The sequence below is a fragment of the Mus caroli genome, unplaced genomic scaffold (genome assembly GCF_978045245.1).
Source record: "Mus caroli unplaced genomic scaffold, Mus_caroli_1 scaffold_6, whole genome shotgun sequence".
In the NCBI taxonomy this organism is placed as follows: domain Eukaryota; kingdom Metazoa; phylum Chordata; class Mammalia; order Rodentia; family Muridae; genus Mus; species Mus caroli.
This window is the reverse complement of record NW_028227261.1, coordinates 142668330-142685262: the sequence shown is the minus strand read 5'-3', so window position 1 is coordinate 142685262 and position 16933 is coordinate 142668330. Positions and strand designations below refer to the sequence as shown.

The 16933-nt window shown below is 37.5% G+C and overlaps 1 pseudogene; it reads left to right on the top strand.

Annotated features, from left to right (window-relative positions):
• The first annotated feature begins 691 nt into the window (after nt 1-691).
• Nucleotides 692-9069, top strand: LOC147004423 (protein yippee-like 5 pseudogene; annotated as a pseudogene).
• Nucleotides 9070-16933: the final 7864 nt, after the last annotated feature.

The window sequence follows — 16933 nt, the reverse complement described above, 5'->3', positions numbered from 1 at the left end:
GAAATCTGAGAAGCCTTCATTAAGTTTCTGTTTTTACTAATAAATATCCTACTTAGAATAAATTAGTAAATTTATTGAAAAAAAAAAAGACATGGTCTTCAAACCAGTAGGATTTAAAGGTAGAGTGAAAAATTTGGAATGTCTAAGCCAAGCACAATGAGACAACTAAGATAAAGCTTAAAGTGAAAGATTATTGAACATGTAATTGGTTCTCAAACTGGCCTGGGGTGGAATGGTAGTGGCAGATAGAGAACAGCTGTTAATCAGAAGCACTGTGTCTTGATATTTGTTCACTTAATCTTTTATAGGAGTCAGTGATTTGCATGTGTGTATGTGAACCATGTGTCTGTGGAGCTAAGCAGAGTTCATGAGATTCCCTGAAACTGGAACTACAGACAGTTGTGAGCTCTACAACAGCAGTTTGTGCTCGCAATTGCTGAACCATCTCTCCAGTTCTGTGCTTTGATTTGAAATAAGTACTGTGGCTGTCTTACTTTCTCACTTATCAGGCTTACTATACATGTATTGGTGTATTTGTATGGAGGCTAGAATTCGAAGGTGGTATCTTGCTCACTTTTACTTTTTTGAGGCAAAACTCACTGAAACTGGAGTTCACCAATTTGCTGGATGGACTGGCCAGCAAATCTCCAGGATCTTCCTGTATTTGCTTCCTCGAAGCTTTCAGGTTCTTATGGTAGTGCAGTAAACATTTTACTGACTGAGCCCTCTTCGTCAGCTTCAGACTTATTATTTTGTAAACTTCATTATAAACGTTTATTGTAGAAAACTTGTCTCCTAAATAGAAGAATGGGAACTATTATTACACATCTCTTTCTCATATTGCCTTGTCTAACATGTAACATGTTGATTTAACTTCAATTGGCTATCATACATAGGAGGCAATATTTATATCACGGAACTTAGTAAATGGAGCAAGTCACAGTATTCTCCTTGTTTATCAACTCTTGGCAACTGAACACAACAGTTTCAGACACATGAGAGAATAGTCCTAAAGCTTCATGATTTCATTACCCAGCTCCAGTAATTTCGTGAACAGTATTTGGTCTACAGATAGTTTGTATGCTGGGAGTGTATTCCTTTTAACAAGACACCCAGTGTCAGTTTGCATTCGAGTGATACTTTTTTCCTTCCCAGAATGTACATCAAAAAGAGTAAAACATACCTAGAAAGTAAACTAAAACCTGTATGATACGTAAAACTGTCCTAGAAGTGTTCATTCACCAAGCAGCTAAGAATATTGTTAAAAAGCAGTGACTTTTGAGCCTTATTACCTATTAGGCAGTGACCTTGTCACTTTTACTTTTACATTATGTATTAGCAGCTGATGTTCAGAACTATCAATCTGATAACCTTAGTTTTTCTTAGAGATGTAAAAGTATAGGCTTTTTAACAAGTTGGTGGTTGCCTGTTTTGGAGGAGTTAGTGGGTGCTGGGAATGAATCCCAGGGCCTCAAAATGCATTTCAGACTAAATGCTAACCACCAGCCCAGTTTTCACATTTTTTCTGGTTGTGTTAATAGTCATAAAATAGCTTGATTTTTGCCTTGCTTCCCTTAAAATATGATATATAATATTCCTTTTATTTTTATAAACTTGTTTATATAAAGAATCTTAATTTTTATATTCTTTTGTTTTGACGGTCTTATGTAGGCAATGTTAGTCCTGAACTCACTGAAGCCAAGGATGACAACTGTTCCTCCTGCTTCTGACTTCCATGTAGTGGGAGAACAGATTCCTACCACTACATTTGTTTTTTTTTGGGTTTGGTTTTTCGAGACAGGTTTCTCTGTATAGCCCTGGCTGTCCTAGAATTCACTTTGTAGACCAGGCTGGCCTTGAACTCAGAAATTCCCCTGCCTCTGCCTCCTGAGTGCTTGGATTAAAGGCATGCGCCACCACGCCCGGCTACCACATGTGTTTTTAGAATCTTTCTTGATCATATTGGTGGTACTGGTCTGTTTTCTTGGGCAAACTGGGATACAGTCCTGACCAATTGCTCAGAACCCATCTCTACTCGGTTCACAGGCACCACTGGTAGAACATTTCTTTTTAAGAAGGTAGTTAACTTGCAGTACATTGAAGTTCAAGATCAGGTCATGCCCCATGGTTTGAAATGTGAGCTGCAAAATAGTAAACTGGATGGATCTATGAGTTTGCTACTGAAGATTGCCAGTGTTATACGGAAGGCCGTGTGATCCTGGAACGTGCACTAGTTCGAAAGAGTGAAGGCTTTGAAGAGCACATACCATCTGATAACTCTTGAAGAAAAAAGGTAAATCCATCTTTTCCCAGGTCCCCTTTACTGAACTGTGGAACAAGAGGTTGTGAGAAAAGCCAGGTGTGGTGAGGCAAAGGCAGGCAGAGAAAGCCTGTCTGAAAAAATCACAAAAAAAAGAGGTTGTGAGACTCTAAAATGGAACTTTTTTTTTTCAATTTTGTATTTTCCATCGAACAGTTTGTAGAGAGAATTTTATGCATATGCTGTTAATATTTTCCCTGTGTTTACTTCTTGAGGCAGAAGAGTTTGCAGCTACATGGTGGGCCATGTGAGGGAAAAATGGGGTAAAAGCAGGGTTTATGTGTACATTTTGAGTGGAAAGTATGTCAAAGCATGGTTTTCAGATTAACTTGGGCTCCATTTAAAATTTTCTTTTTAACCCGGTTATTTCACTTAATTTGCTAACTTTAAGAAGAGATCTGAATCTGTGCCCAGCATTGGAGGCTCAGTGTTAGCATGACTTGTGCTGGCCATTGTGCCATCTTCTTGTTGGAGAGGAACTCTAGCACCAAAACCCATTCTTCCTGTCAGTCTTGACCCACAGATGTCACCATCACTAGCTCCTTGTCACCATGGACTTGGTGTTGATTGGAAACTTCCTGAAATGGGACAGAACTGCTTGGTTGTCTTTCCCATGTAACTTAAGCATAGTATTATAAATAATAATTGGTAGTTGGAAAAAGAAAAAAAAAATTTTCTGAGAACATCAACTGCCCAGAATTGCTTGCTGCCTTAGACATTAACTTGAAAGATAAGTCAGTTAATGCTTCAGAAAAGTTACTGTTTGTTGAGCAGCATCAGGAATACCATAGCTATTTCCTCCTAACATCCAATTTTAATACTGACCAAGAATATATAAAATTTCAGTAACAACCTGACTTCCTTAATACCTACCTAGGGGCTTTAAAGTAGTCTTAAGCATTTCACCTTAGAATGTTCCAAAGTAATTTGAAAAGTATTCTCAGGAAGCAATTCTTTGTTGAAAACAAACTTTTCTGTTTTGATCATTGCTTTGAGAGTCATAAAAGCATGGTTCTTTACGAAAAGAAAATGGTAAGATATAACAAACATTTTGTAGCTTTAGCAGTAAAGTATAGACATGTTGACAGTGGTGGCTTGATAAGACAGTAGAGTGTGTTCAATGCTTTATGGCATTCTAAGATAAGGCAACATTTCTAAGAAAGTACCTGCCTTCCAATTATTAATAACTTATACAAGTAGAATGTGCAGAGCTGTAGAGTTAGAGCAGTTTTGTTTGGAAACAAGAAAGGTTGAATGTGGCCTTTTAAAATTAGAATGTAATCATTTATATATACACATATAAAATCTGTTATCAGTATCTCAAATCATTACTGTGTTCAATTTTAGTTGAAAACACTAAATTTTCATACCAGATGATGAAACATACGGTTATATAATAAAAGTAAAAGAAGCAGCGTTTACTTAAAGCATTAGGGCATTGGATTATTAACTGACCTCTTCTGGTAATCAACACCTCAAATTTTATCCTACAAGAAAGTATGAGGCATTATTAAATCTTTTGTTACTCACATACTTTTTTCACCTTTAATAGGTATGTGATTTTGTGTGTCACACATGTATTTATAGTACATTAAATCTGAAATGCTTAGAAATACAATCTTTTTTAATAGAACATATACAGAAAATTATACACTACCATATGTAGGATGATGAAAGAAACACTATGTAATCCAGAAAAAAAATCTTTTTTTTTAATCAGCATAATTTTCTTTAATTTCCCCTCTGCTCCCAGTTTCACAGTAGCATTTCATTTTACAGTTTAACCTGTCAAGTGAGTATAAAGTGATTCTACATTTGCAAGTTAGATGACATGAAAACAGAAATGTGATTTCTTTTTGTAAATTAGTTTTCATCTTCTATAACATCTAATTCTTCATAATCTTCATCTTCTACTTGTTGGTTCGTCCTTGTTTGGCTGGTGGATATCTGTTGAAAAGTAACACATGAAAAAATAATTTTTTTTTACATGTCTGGCATCTTATTACCTGTTTTTATGAGAAAGGGACTATAGAACAAATATTTCAGAAAATAAGTTCCCTGTGATTTTTAAGGTTGAAGTCTCTATTTCTATATCTGATTCTAGTAGTATCCTTCAGTAACAAAATACCATTACTGTGTATTGTGAATTAAATGGTAAGCTAAAATAAGTTAAATTTAAACAGCCTTTCACTTTGATAATCATCAAAGAGGATGGTAGAACCAGGTAAGTCTGTTTGACAGCAGCAATGCTGATAATAGAAATGCTGTGTTATGGATTGAAAAGATAATACTAGTTATACATGTTTCGTTTCCCTTGGATATCTTACTTATAGCTTCTCTGAGGGTGATCTACACCACCCAGGATACAATGGGCAATGTTTGAACATCAGAGGTGGTTGTGTTGTGCATGTGTATTGCTGCAGACAGATGTTGCAGAATATCTCTACAGTATACATACAATCTTAACTCTACCTAACCCCCAGGAACTTGATCTCAAGTTAGTAGGGCCTGTACTGGCTAGTTTTGTGTCAACTTGACACAGCTGGAGTTAGCACTGAGAAAGGAGCTTCAGTTGAGGAAATGCCTCCATGAGATCCAGCTGTAAGGCATTTTCTCAATTAGTGATCAAGGGGGAAGCCTCCCTGTGGGTGGGACCACTCTGGGCTGGTAGTCTTGGGTTCTATAAGAGAGCAGGCTGAGCAAGCCAGGGGAAGCAAGCCAGTAAAGAACATCCCTCCATGTCCTCTGCATCAGCTCCTGCTCCCTGATCTGCTTGAGTTTCAGTCCTGACTTCATTCAGTGATGAACAGCAATGTGGAAATGTAAGCTGAATAAACCCTTTCCTCCCCAACTACTTCTTGGTCATGGTGTTTGTGCAGGAATAGAAACCCTAACTAAGACAGGATCTAAGACTTGTACTCATAAATGTGTTATATAGGTACAATGCCTATTTGAGAGTAACAATATTAATCCCAATTTTATATCAATAAATTCATACCAGTAGAATATTTACATTTGTATGAAATAAATTCTCCACCAATGTAAGAGATTATAACTTCAACTTGTATCAATTATAAGGATTTCTACCAATGTAAGATATACCTATGTAATGTTTTGCTTCAGTAAATTTGCTAACCTATATCTATTTGTCTATTTTTATAATTTCTATGATATTACTATATCTCCCCCCTTTCTCTTCTACCCCCTTTCTTTTTACCTATGAAGGAAGATAGAGAAGAGGAAAGGTAGAAATTCCTGAGTTTAAGCTCTCTAGGTCCGTTCCTGTCCAAAGCTACTTTTGTAAAGTATCACGTAATGACTACATGTCTATAATTCAGAAAATAACCAGAACCATGCACCCCAACATAAGGAACTCGATCGATGATCTTTTGTCTGCTTCTGGCTGAATTTGGGTGAACAATTCCCTTCTGGGGCCCCAAAGGGAAATAGGAAAATTGGCTTTATCAAAGGAGAGCTAGTTGGATGTGCTGAGAAAGTTCATTGTTTAGCTGATATCTTGATTATGACAGTCTGAAAGTCTGGAGAGGCAAGCTAGGTGTTCTGAAAAAGTTATGGAATCAAGCCTTTAAGAGAAGCTTCGGTGTAGTTGAATCAAATGCGAAGCTGGAATGGAAGGTCCCTGAATCTCTGCATCCCAGATTGTGAATCTTTTCAGGGCTGTCTTTCTCTTCTTTCATTCTGTAGTATACAAAACTTAAAAGCAACATATTGTTCTGTACATTCAAATGGAGTGTGCAGGGTGTGCAAATTGATTAATGAAAAATAAAGATCACTGCCTTTCTTTAGGTTAGTGTGATCACATAAACTGTAATATAACTTTGTATACATGCCATTGTAAAGGATGGTATGTAATAAGTCGTGAGAAATTTGTACCTAGTAAGTGTTATTGGCTATGTATAGACATTTTAGTCTCAGCCAGGCCCAGAGATGTCTCCATATGCATAGACATAAACATCCCCCCTTATACATCACCTATTTTGTTGATTATGTTAGTCTCCCTTTTTCTTCTCTGTCGCCAAGGTCTTCCTTTGTTATATCTGATTTTTATCAACTTGAAAGGAACCCAAAGCTTTTCTTTTCCTCTGGAAACAGACATAACCCCTCTCCCAGCATAACACATATTCCATTCTGATGTCAGAATATTCTTAATATAAACAGGTTGGTTTAGATGAATAGCTTTTCCATAATCTAATGTCTTTCAGCAGCTGTGGTGTTTTGTTCATCAGCATTTAAAATTTTTAAGGTAAATAAAGCACGATGTAATCTATCTTTGGGGGTTCTTGTGGATCCCTATTGTCTATTAAGCATCTACTTTAGAGTTCGATTAGATCTCTCCACAATCACTTGTCCTGCAGGATTGTGTGATATGCCTGTAACATGTTTTACATTATAATTTGTGAAAAACCGCTTCATCGTATTAGAGAGTATACATAGAGCCGTTGTGCATTTTAATTTGTATGGGTATTCCCATAATGGTCATAACTTCTAACAAATGTGTAATTACAGAAGCAGCTTTTTCAGAGGCTAAGGCTGAATGAATATGTGTCTATAGTATGGTGCACATATTATAGTTTACCAAACTATAAAATGGAAGACATCCATTTGCCAAATGTCACTTCTTTGGGCACCCGTAGAGTTCGGGTAGGCAATGGCAGTTGGTTATATAATGAGCAAGTAGGACATTGTCTCACAATTTTCTTGGCTTGCTGCCAAGTGATAGAGAATTCTTTCTTTAAACCTTTGTTGTAAATGTGCCGTTTTTTTTTTTTTTTAATGGAATTCTGAAGCCCCTAGTACACTTCCTATCAATAGCTGGTCAAATTCATTATTACCTTGTGCCAGAGGGCCTGGCAGACTTGTATGGGATCTTATGTATGTTATATATACTGGATAACTCCTATTTTTGATCATTTGTTTTAGTTGAATTGTCAATTTAGAATCATCCTGAATAAGTTCAGCTGTCTCTTTGTGTAAAACCTTTTCTGAGAGTCATTATACTGAAAGACTCTTGAAAATCTTGTCACACCATGATTATTGCATTTAATTTAGATTTTTGAACTGACTTATAAGGACTCTCAGCCACCCTATTTCCATCTTCAGATTCATATCCCGACTTTCCTGATTTACTGGTATCAGTGTAAAATGTCGTAGCAGCTCCAGATATTGGAGTTCCCTTTATTATATGAGGGAGAATCCAATTAATTCTTTTTATGAAATGAAGCCACTTGTTTTTAGGGTATCTGTTGTTAATCTCTCCCAAGAAGTTACTGTATGCCCCTTGCCAATATTCATCTTGTGTCCCAAACGAGGCAATTTCTGTGTAAGTAAAATGTACACAATTTCAGTTGGATCCTTTCCAACTAATTGTCAAAGTCTCATTTTTTTCCTTTTAGTATTAATTTAGAAACCTTCTAAATGTAGTATTTTAGTTTCTTACTCTGTTTATGTGCTAAAAATATCCATTCTAAGATATAATCTTCCCTCTGCAAAAGAATTCCTGTAGGGAATGAGTAAAAAGTAAGATAAGATGTAGGCCAACTTTGGGTCAATATGATCTAGATGTGTATCCTGTAATCTTGCGCAAGCCCGACTGGCCAGGAAGAACAATGCTGCAACAGGGTCCTTCTGCACACGTTTATTGGGAGAGCTTGATTGTAGAGGCGAAGAGAGACCCAAGCCCAGAACTGGTGCTGCTTATATAGGCCTAGGAGAGGCGTTCTCTCTCATCTGATTGGTTAACTTGTCTCTGGTTAACTTTGCTTAATTCTCAAAACCTCATCTTGGCAAAAGAACCTTTACTGTCTATGTATGTGTGGTGGCCAGCAGTAGCCAACTGCCACTCTGCAACTGCCACTCAATAACTGCCACTCTACAATGCCTTCCCAAACTGTAATTTCCTTTCTAACAAAGTAACTCATCCATCATCAGTTGATAGTTTCCTTGGGCTATTTAAATCTTTATCAACTTGTAAGGTTTGAAATAAATTGTTTAGCTTTTGAGTGGCCATAGGCAGTTATTATATCCCAAAAATCATTAAGCTTTCTTAATTGGTTTCTCCTTATTTGTACCTTTTGCAGCCTAACCCTTGGTAGACTTATTTTATACCTTAGATAATTAATAGAATCCCCTTTTTTGTATTTTTTAGGGGTAATTTGCAATCTCCAGCAATACAAGGGTTTTTTGGTTTGGTTTGTTTTTTTGTTTTTGTTTGGTTTTTACTTCATGAAACATTTTTTTCCACAATAATTTTATCTGGATCAGCCAATGGGATGTCATCCATATAGTGACAAATAATGGATTGGAAAAATTGTTTGTGAATAATTTCCATTGACTGTTATACAAGATATTGACACAAGGTAGGGCCATTTAACATTCCTTGTGGCAGGGCTTTCCAAACAAGGACTATCTACAACAATCGAACACTTTATTCTACAAACCTGACTTATGTGGGGAATGTACGTTATACTTTGCCTATTTAATTCTGGTCCCTTGGCAGGATATATCTCTAAATTTACCACTCCTTAAGAGCCGAGGCAAGTGCTATCTTTCCCCTATCCAGTAGCTAGCAGCTCCTAGTCTTACTTTTAAGGGTAGTTTTAATGATTCTATTTTTGTTCAGATGTCTCTACAACTAGCCTTAAGTTTCTCTAGTGAATGGGAACTCTGTTTTATCTTTGCAAATATTCCAAATAAATGGTGCTAACTAATTCCCATCCCACCCCCCACCCCCCCACCCCCCAGTGAATGCTATCTCAAACAATCCCCAATTTGTGGAAGTAAAGAAGCAAACTAAGACTAAAGGCTGTCCCCATATACTTTGACTCTTTAATACTGTACCTTGTGTAGTGGTTGACTCCAACAACAACAAAAAAAAATGTTTGTTCCTAACCATATCTGTTATTTTTCTATAGTTACAGATCATAATGCAAAATACTGTTTTCTGGTGGCCTTAGGTGACCTACAGGTTTGAGAACCACTGCTGTGAGTCTTCTAATACTGCAGTATACAAATGGAATCCTGATGTGCTCTACACCCTGTGTTTATATAGAATCAATAACTATGATTTATGAGAAATGTTTCTTGCAAATAAAGCCATTTTTTGTGTTCATCTTCTCCCACAGGCACATTCAATATGTATTATATTGTATCTGTATCATATGTTGTTAGAGCCGTGACATTTGAGGATGTTCTTGAGAAAAAACAAAAGAAAATCAAAGCTGGTTTTACTCATGCAAGCTACTCCTTATTCAATAAAAATCTAAAAACCTCAGACATATATTCACACAAAAAAGACTGGGAATTTTGATCACTCAAACACATATCACATAGAATGGGACTGCAACGTAAACGTTAAAAGAATTTTTGTTTTCTCATATTGCTGGTGGCTGGTAATTTGCTTTGGCAATGTAAACAATTTCTTATAATTCCAGCATTTGGAATGGCTTTTGGCTTAATAGGTACTGCAGTTATCTCTCAGACATCTTAGGATGTAAGGAGCATAATTTCCATCTCATAACGATTATATGGTTAATTTGTTCAGTGCTCATATGTAAGAAGTTCACACATCTACTTAGTGGCTAGGTTATTAAGAGCAGTCATAAGTCACAAAGCATAGTTTGATATACCTAAGCCTGCCAGAGCCAAGCACCAATCCAAAAGGCACTTATCTAACAAAGATAAATTCAGAAATCAGTATCCAAACCCAGATGACTGGAGGGCTGCATTAGAACACAGCAACAGCCAGAAATTTATGGCACCTCCAGAGTCTAACCATCATTCTACAGCAAGTCCTGGAAATTATAGTACAGCAGATCCACAAGAAAATGACCTTAAATCTAATGTTTTGATAAGGCTGTAAAGATGAAGTCTCTTAAAAAGAAATACAGAGTCTGCATCAGTTTACCTTGGGCACAAACTCTGCAGCCAGACTTGCAGCACCCAGAGGAGGCTCCCCTCCCAGGCGCTCTAGCATGGCCTGAATGTTAGGATCAGGGGTGAGTAGGACACATCTTTTCCAACACCACCACCAGAAATAACTGGGACAAGTAGGATCCAGGGACGCAGGAACACTTCCTGACCAGTCACTCAGGTTCCTCCCAGTCTGCACTGGTTTACCTTGGAGAAAAACTGCAGCCAGACCCACAGCACTCAGGAGGTTCAAATCCTAAACTCTAACATAGCCAGGATGTCAGGGTCCCAGAGGCACCTGGACTCCCAGAAACTCTGACGTACCCACAATCTCAGGATCACAAAGATCCCACATTCATAGGATCACAGAGACAAATGGACTATGAGGAGTTCTGACACAACCAGGATTACAGGAAGGACAGGCTCAATTCAGAGAGAAAGGAGAGGTAGCAATGAAAGTTCACAGCCAGCTATTGGATGGAACACAGGGCCCCGAATGGAGGAGCTAGAGAAAACACCCAAGGAGCTAAAGGGGTCTGCGACCCTATAGGAGGAACAACAATATGAACTAACCAGTACCCCCAGAGCTCATGTCTCTAGCTGCATATGTAGCAGAAGATGGCCTAGTCGGCCATCATTGGGAAGAGGCCTCTTGGTCTTGCAAACTTTATATGCCTCAGTACAGGGGAACACCAGGGCTAAGAAGTGGGAATGGGTGGGTAGGGAAGTGGGGATGGGGGACTTTTGGGATAGCATTTGAAATGTAAATGAGGAAAAGAAAAAAAGGGGAGGTATCACTAGAGATATTCAGATGGTACGTGGCAAGCATAAGAACATAAGCAACAGAAATCAAGGTTACAAGGTATAACACATTTCTCTCACCATAAGTACACCATCACACCAAAAAAAGCAAGATTCGGATCTAAAATCACTTCTCATATTGATGATAGAGGACTTTGAAAAGGAAATATATAATTCTCTTAAAAAAATACAGGAGCACACAGGTAAACAGTAGCCCTTAAAGAGGAAGCACAAAAATCCCTTAAAGAATTATGGGAAAATAAACAGGCAATGGAAGTGTATAAAACTGTCTAGTATATAAAAATGGAAATAGAAACAAAGGAATCACAAAGGGAGATAACCCTGGAGGTAGAAAATCTATGAAAGAGATCAGGAGTCAAGCACACAAGCATCATGAACAGAATACAAGAGATAGAGGATCTTGGGGGCAGAAGATACCATAGAAAATATTGACACAACAGATGAAATGCAAAATCTCCTAACCCAAAATATCCAGGAAATCCAGGACACAATGAGAAGAAGAGATCTAAGCATAATAGGTTTAGAAGTGAGTAAATATTCCTAACTTAAAGGGCCAGAAACTATCTTCAACAAAATTATAGAAGAAAACTTCCCTAACCTAAAGAAAGAGATCCCCATGAACATTCACGAAGCCTACAGAATTCCAAATACATTGGACCAGAAAAAAAAAAATCCTCCTGTCACATGATAGTCAAAAACCAGATGCACAAAATAGAGAAAGAATATTAAAAGCAGTAAGGAAAAAGGTCAGGTGACATAAAGTCAGACTTATCAGAATTGCACCAGACTTTTCACCAGAGACTATGAAAGCTAGAAGATCCTGAGCAGATGTCATACAGACCCTAAAACAACATAAATGCCAGCCCAGAGTACTATACCCAGCAAAACTCAGTTACCATCATGGAGAAACGAAGGTATTCCATGACAAAACCAAATTTACACAATATCTTTAATCCAGCCCTACAGAGGGTGAAAGATGGAAAACACCAACACAAGGAGGAAAAGTACACACTAGAAACCGCAAGAAAGTAATCTTTTGACAAACCTAAAAGAAAATCGCCACATAAACATAATTCCACTTCTAACAACAAAAATAATAGGAAGTATCAATCACTTTTCCTTAATATCTCTTAACTTCAATGAATTCAATTACCCAATAATAAGACATAGACTAACAGACTGGATATGTAAACAGTACCCAGCGTTTTGCTGGATACAGGAAACATACCTTGGTGTTGACGACAGACAGTACCTGAGAGTAAAGGGCTGGAAAACAGTTTTCCATGCAAATGGTCCCAATATATAAGCTGGAGTAGACATTCTAACATTATATAAAATCTACTCTCAACCAAAAGTTATCTAAAAGGATAAGGAAGGACACTTCATACTGTTCAAAGGAAAAATTTACCAAGATGAACTCTAAATTCTGAACATCTAAACTCCAAATGCAAGGCCAACCAATTTCATAAACTTTATTAAAGCTCAAAGCACACATCTCACCCCATACAATAATATTGGGAGGCTTCAAAACCGCACTCAGCAATAGATAGATCATGGAAACAGAAACTAGCCAGAGGCACAGTGAAATTAACAGAAGTTATGAGCCAAATTTATCTTACATATTTATAGAACCTTTTGTGAAACCTTCTCCAAAATTGACCATATAATTAGTCATAAAACAGACCTCAACAGATAAAAGATTGAAATAATCCCATGCATCCTATCAGATCACCAAGGACTAAGGCTAGTCTTGGAAACAAACAAACAAACAAAGGCACACATACACATGGAAACTGAACAATGTTCTACTCAATGATAACCTGGTCAAGGAACAAATAAAGTAATTAAAGTCTTTTTAGAATTTAATGAAAACGAAGACACATCATACCAAAACCTACGGAACACAATGAAAGTGTTAAGAGGAAAACTCAGCTCTTAAGTGCATCCAAAAAGAAACTGGAGTGAGTGTACACTAGCAGCTTGACAGCACATCTGAAAGATCTAAAACAAAAGGAAACAAATACACCCCAGAGGAGTATACAGCATGAAATAATCAAACTCAGGGCTGAAAACAACCAAATAGAAAACTAAAAGAATTATACAAAGAGAGAGAGAGAGAGAGAGAGAGAGAGAGAGAGAGAGAGAGAGAGAGAGAGAGAGAGAGAGAGAGAGAGAAATAAACAAAACCAGGAGCTGGATCTTTGAGAAAATCAACATGATAGATGAATCCTTAGCCAGAAAAGCCAGAGGGCCCAGATACAGTATCCAAATTAATTAAAACAGAAATGAATAGGGACACATAACAGAAACCATGGATCCTACCATCAGATCCTATTACAAACATTTATACTCAACTACTTTGGAAAACATGGATGAAATGGATAATTTTCAAGACATATACCAGGTGCCGAAATTAAAACAGGATCAGAAAAACCACCTGTGACGCACCCCTTTAATCCTAGCACTCAGGAGGAAGAGGCAGGTGGATTTCTGAGTTGCAGGTCAGCCTGGTCTACAAAGTGAGTTCCAGGACAACCAGGGCTATACAGAGAAACGCTGTCTCAAAAAAAACCAAAACAAAAAACAAACCAAAACCAAAACAAACAAACAAACAAAAAACCAAAAAAACCAAACATCTATACAGTCTCATAATAACTAAAGAAATAGAAGCAGTCATTAATAGTCTTCCAACCAAAAAAGTCCCAGTACCAGATGAGTTTAGTGTAGGATTCTATCATACGTTCAAAGAAGAACTAATAGCAATATGCTTCAAACTATTCCTCAAAATAGAAACAGAAGGAACACTACCGAATTCATTTTATGAATCCACACTTGTTTATACCTAAACAACACCAAGACCCAAGAAAGAGAACTTCAGATCAATCACCCTTATAAACATTGATGCAAAAATAATAAAATTCTTGCCAACCAAATCCAAGAACACATCAAAATGATCTTTCACCACAATCAAGTAGGCTTTATCCCAAGGATGTAGGGATGGTTCAATATACGGAAATCTTTCAACGTAATCCATTAAATAAAGTAAAAAAATAATAATAAGAGGGAAAAAGCATTTGACAAAATTCAGCATCTCTTCATGTTAAAAGTGTTTGAGTGATCAGGAATTCATGGCCCCTACCTAAACATACTAAAAAGCAATATACAGCAAGCCAAAAGCCAACATCAAACTAAATGGAGAGAAACTTGAAGGAATCCCACTAAAAGTGGACTAGAAAAGGCTGCCCACTCTCCACCTACCTATACAATATAGTACATGAAGTTCTAGTTAAAGCAATTAGACAACACAAGGAGTTAAAATGGATACAAATTGGAAAGGAAGAAGTCAAGCTACCCCTATTTGCAGATGATATGATAGTATAGTTATGTGACCCCAAAAGTTCCACTATTGAAATAAACCTGATAAACAACTTCAGCAAAGTGGCTGGATATAAAATTAACTCAAATAAATCCGTAGCCTTCCTCTACTCAAAGGATAAACTGGCCGATATAGTAATAGGGAAACAACACCATTCTCAATAGTCACAAATAATATTACATACCATGGTGTGACTCTAACCAAGCAAGTGAAAGCTCTTAGGACAAGACCTTCAAGTCTCTGAAGTAAGAAATCAAAGCTCTTTTTTTTTAAAAAAAAGAAAAAAAAAAAAAGAAAGAAAATAAAGATCTCCCATGCTCATGGATTGGCAGGATTGATATAGTAAAAATGGCCATCCTCCCAAAAGCAATCTATAGATTCAATGACATCCCCATCAAAATTCCAAGTCAATTCATAGAGTTAGAGCAATTTGCAAATTCATTTGGAATAACAAAACAAACAAACAAACAAAAAAACAAGATAGGGAAAAGTGCTTTGAACAATAATAGAACTGGGGGAATCACTATCCATGATCTCCAGCTGTAGTATAGAGTAATAATGATAAAAACTGTATGGTACTGGTACAGAGATAGGCAGGAAGATCAATGGAATAGAACTGAAGACCCAGAAATAAATCCACATACATATTGTCACTTGATATTTGACAAATGAGTTAAAACCATCCAGTGGAAAAAGGCATTTTTAACAAGTGGTCCTGGTTCAACTGGCGTTCAGCATGTAGAAAATCGCAAATCGACCCATTCTTTTTCTTGTACATACATCAAGTCCAAGTGTATCAAGAACCTTCATGTAAAAACAGATACACTGAAACTTTCAGAGGAGAAAGTGGGGAAGAACCCACACATGGGCACAGGGGAAAAAAATCTTAAACAGAACACCAATGGCTTATGCTCTAATATCAACAATAGATAAATGGGACATCATAAGATTGGAAGGCTTCTATAAGGTAAAAGACTATCAATAGGACAAAAAGGCAACCAACAGATTGGGCAAAGATCTTTACCAACCCCACATCCGATAGAGGGGCAATATCCAATATATACAAAGAACTCAAGACATTATACCCCAGAAAATCAAATAACCTTATTAACAATGGGGTACAGAGCTAAATTATGAATTGTCAACTGAGGAATACACAATGGCTGCGAAGCACCTAAAATGTTCAACATCCTTAGTCATCAGAGAAATGCAAATCAAAAGAACCCTGAGATTCTACCTCAAAACAGAATGGCTAAAACCCAAAACCCAGGTGACAGCAGATGCAGGCTAGGATGTGGAGAAAGAAGAACACTCCTCTATTGCTGGTGGGATTGCAAGCTGGTACAACCATTCTGGAAATCAGTCTGGCGGTTCCTCCGAAAATTGGACATAGTACTACCTGAGGAGCCAGCTACAACACTCCTGGGCATACCCAAAAGATGCTCCAATATATAACAAGGACACATGCTCCACTATGTTCATAGTAGCCTTATTTATAATAGCCAGGAGCTGGAAAGACCCCAGATGTCCTTCAACAGAAGAATGGATACAGGAAATATGGTACATTTACACAATGGAGTACTACTCAGCTATTAAAAATGATGAATTCATGAAATTTGTAGGCAAATAGATAGAACTAGAAAATATTATTCTGAGTGAGGTAACCCAGTCACAAAAGAACACACAGAGTATGCACTCACTCATAAGCAGATATTAGCCCAAATGCTCCAAATAACTGAGATACAATTCACAGACTACATGAAGCTCAAGAAGAAGGAATACCAAAGTGTGGGTGCTTCTTTCCTTCTTAGAAGGAGAACAAAATACAGGAGCAAATATGGAGATAAATAATTGAGCAGAGGCTAAAGGAAAGGCCATCCAGAGACTGTACCTCCGGGGATACATCCCATATACAGTCACCAAACCCAGAAACTTGTGGATGCCAAGAAGTGCGTGTTGAAACTAGCGTGATATGTCTGTCTCTTGAGAGGCTTTGACAGAGCCTTATAAATCCAGAGAAGGATGCCTACAATCAATCATTGGACTGAGCATGGGGTCCCCAACTGAGGAGATAGAGAAAGGAGTGAAGGAGTTCAAGGAGATTGCAATCCTACAGGAAGAACTACAATACCAACCCACCAGTCCCCTAATAGCTCCCAGGGACTAATCCATCAACAAATGAGTACACATGGCTTCAGCTGCATATGTTGCAGAAGATGGTCTTGTGATGCAACAATGGCAGGAGAGGTCCTTGGTCCTATGAGGCTTAATAGATGCCCTAGTTTAGGGGAACTTAGGATGAGGAGGTGGCAATGGTTGGTTGGTTGGAGAAACACCCTCATAGAAGCAGGGAGAGGGAGGATGGGATAGGGTGTTTCTGAGGGGGGGGGAATAAACCAGGAAAGAGGATAGCATTTGAAATGTTAATAAAATATAACCACCCCCAAAAGAAAGAAATACAGGAAAATACAGTCAAACAGACATAG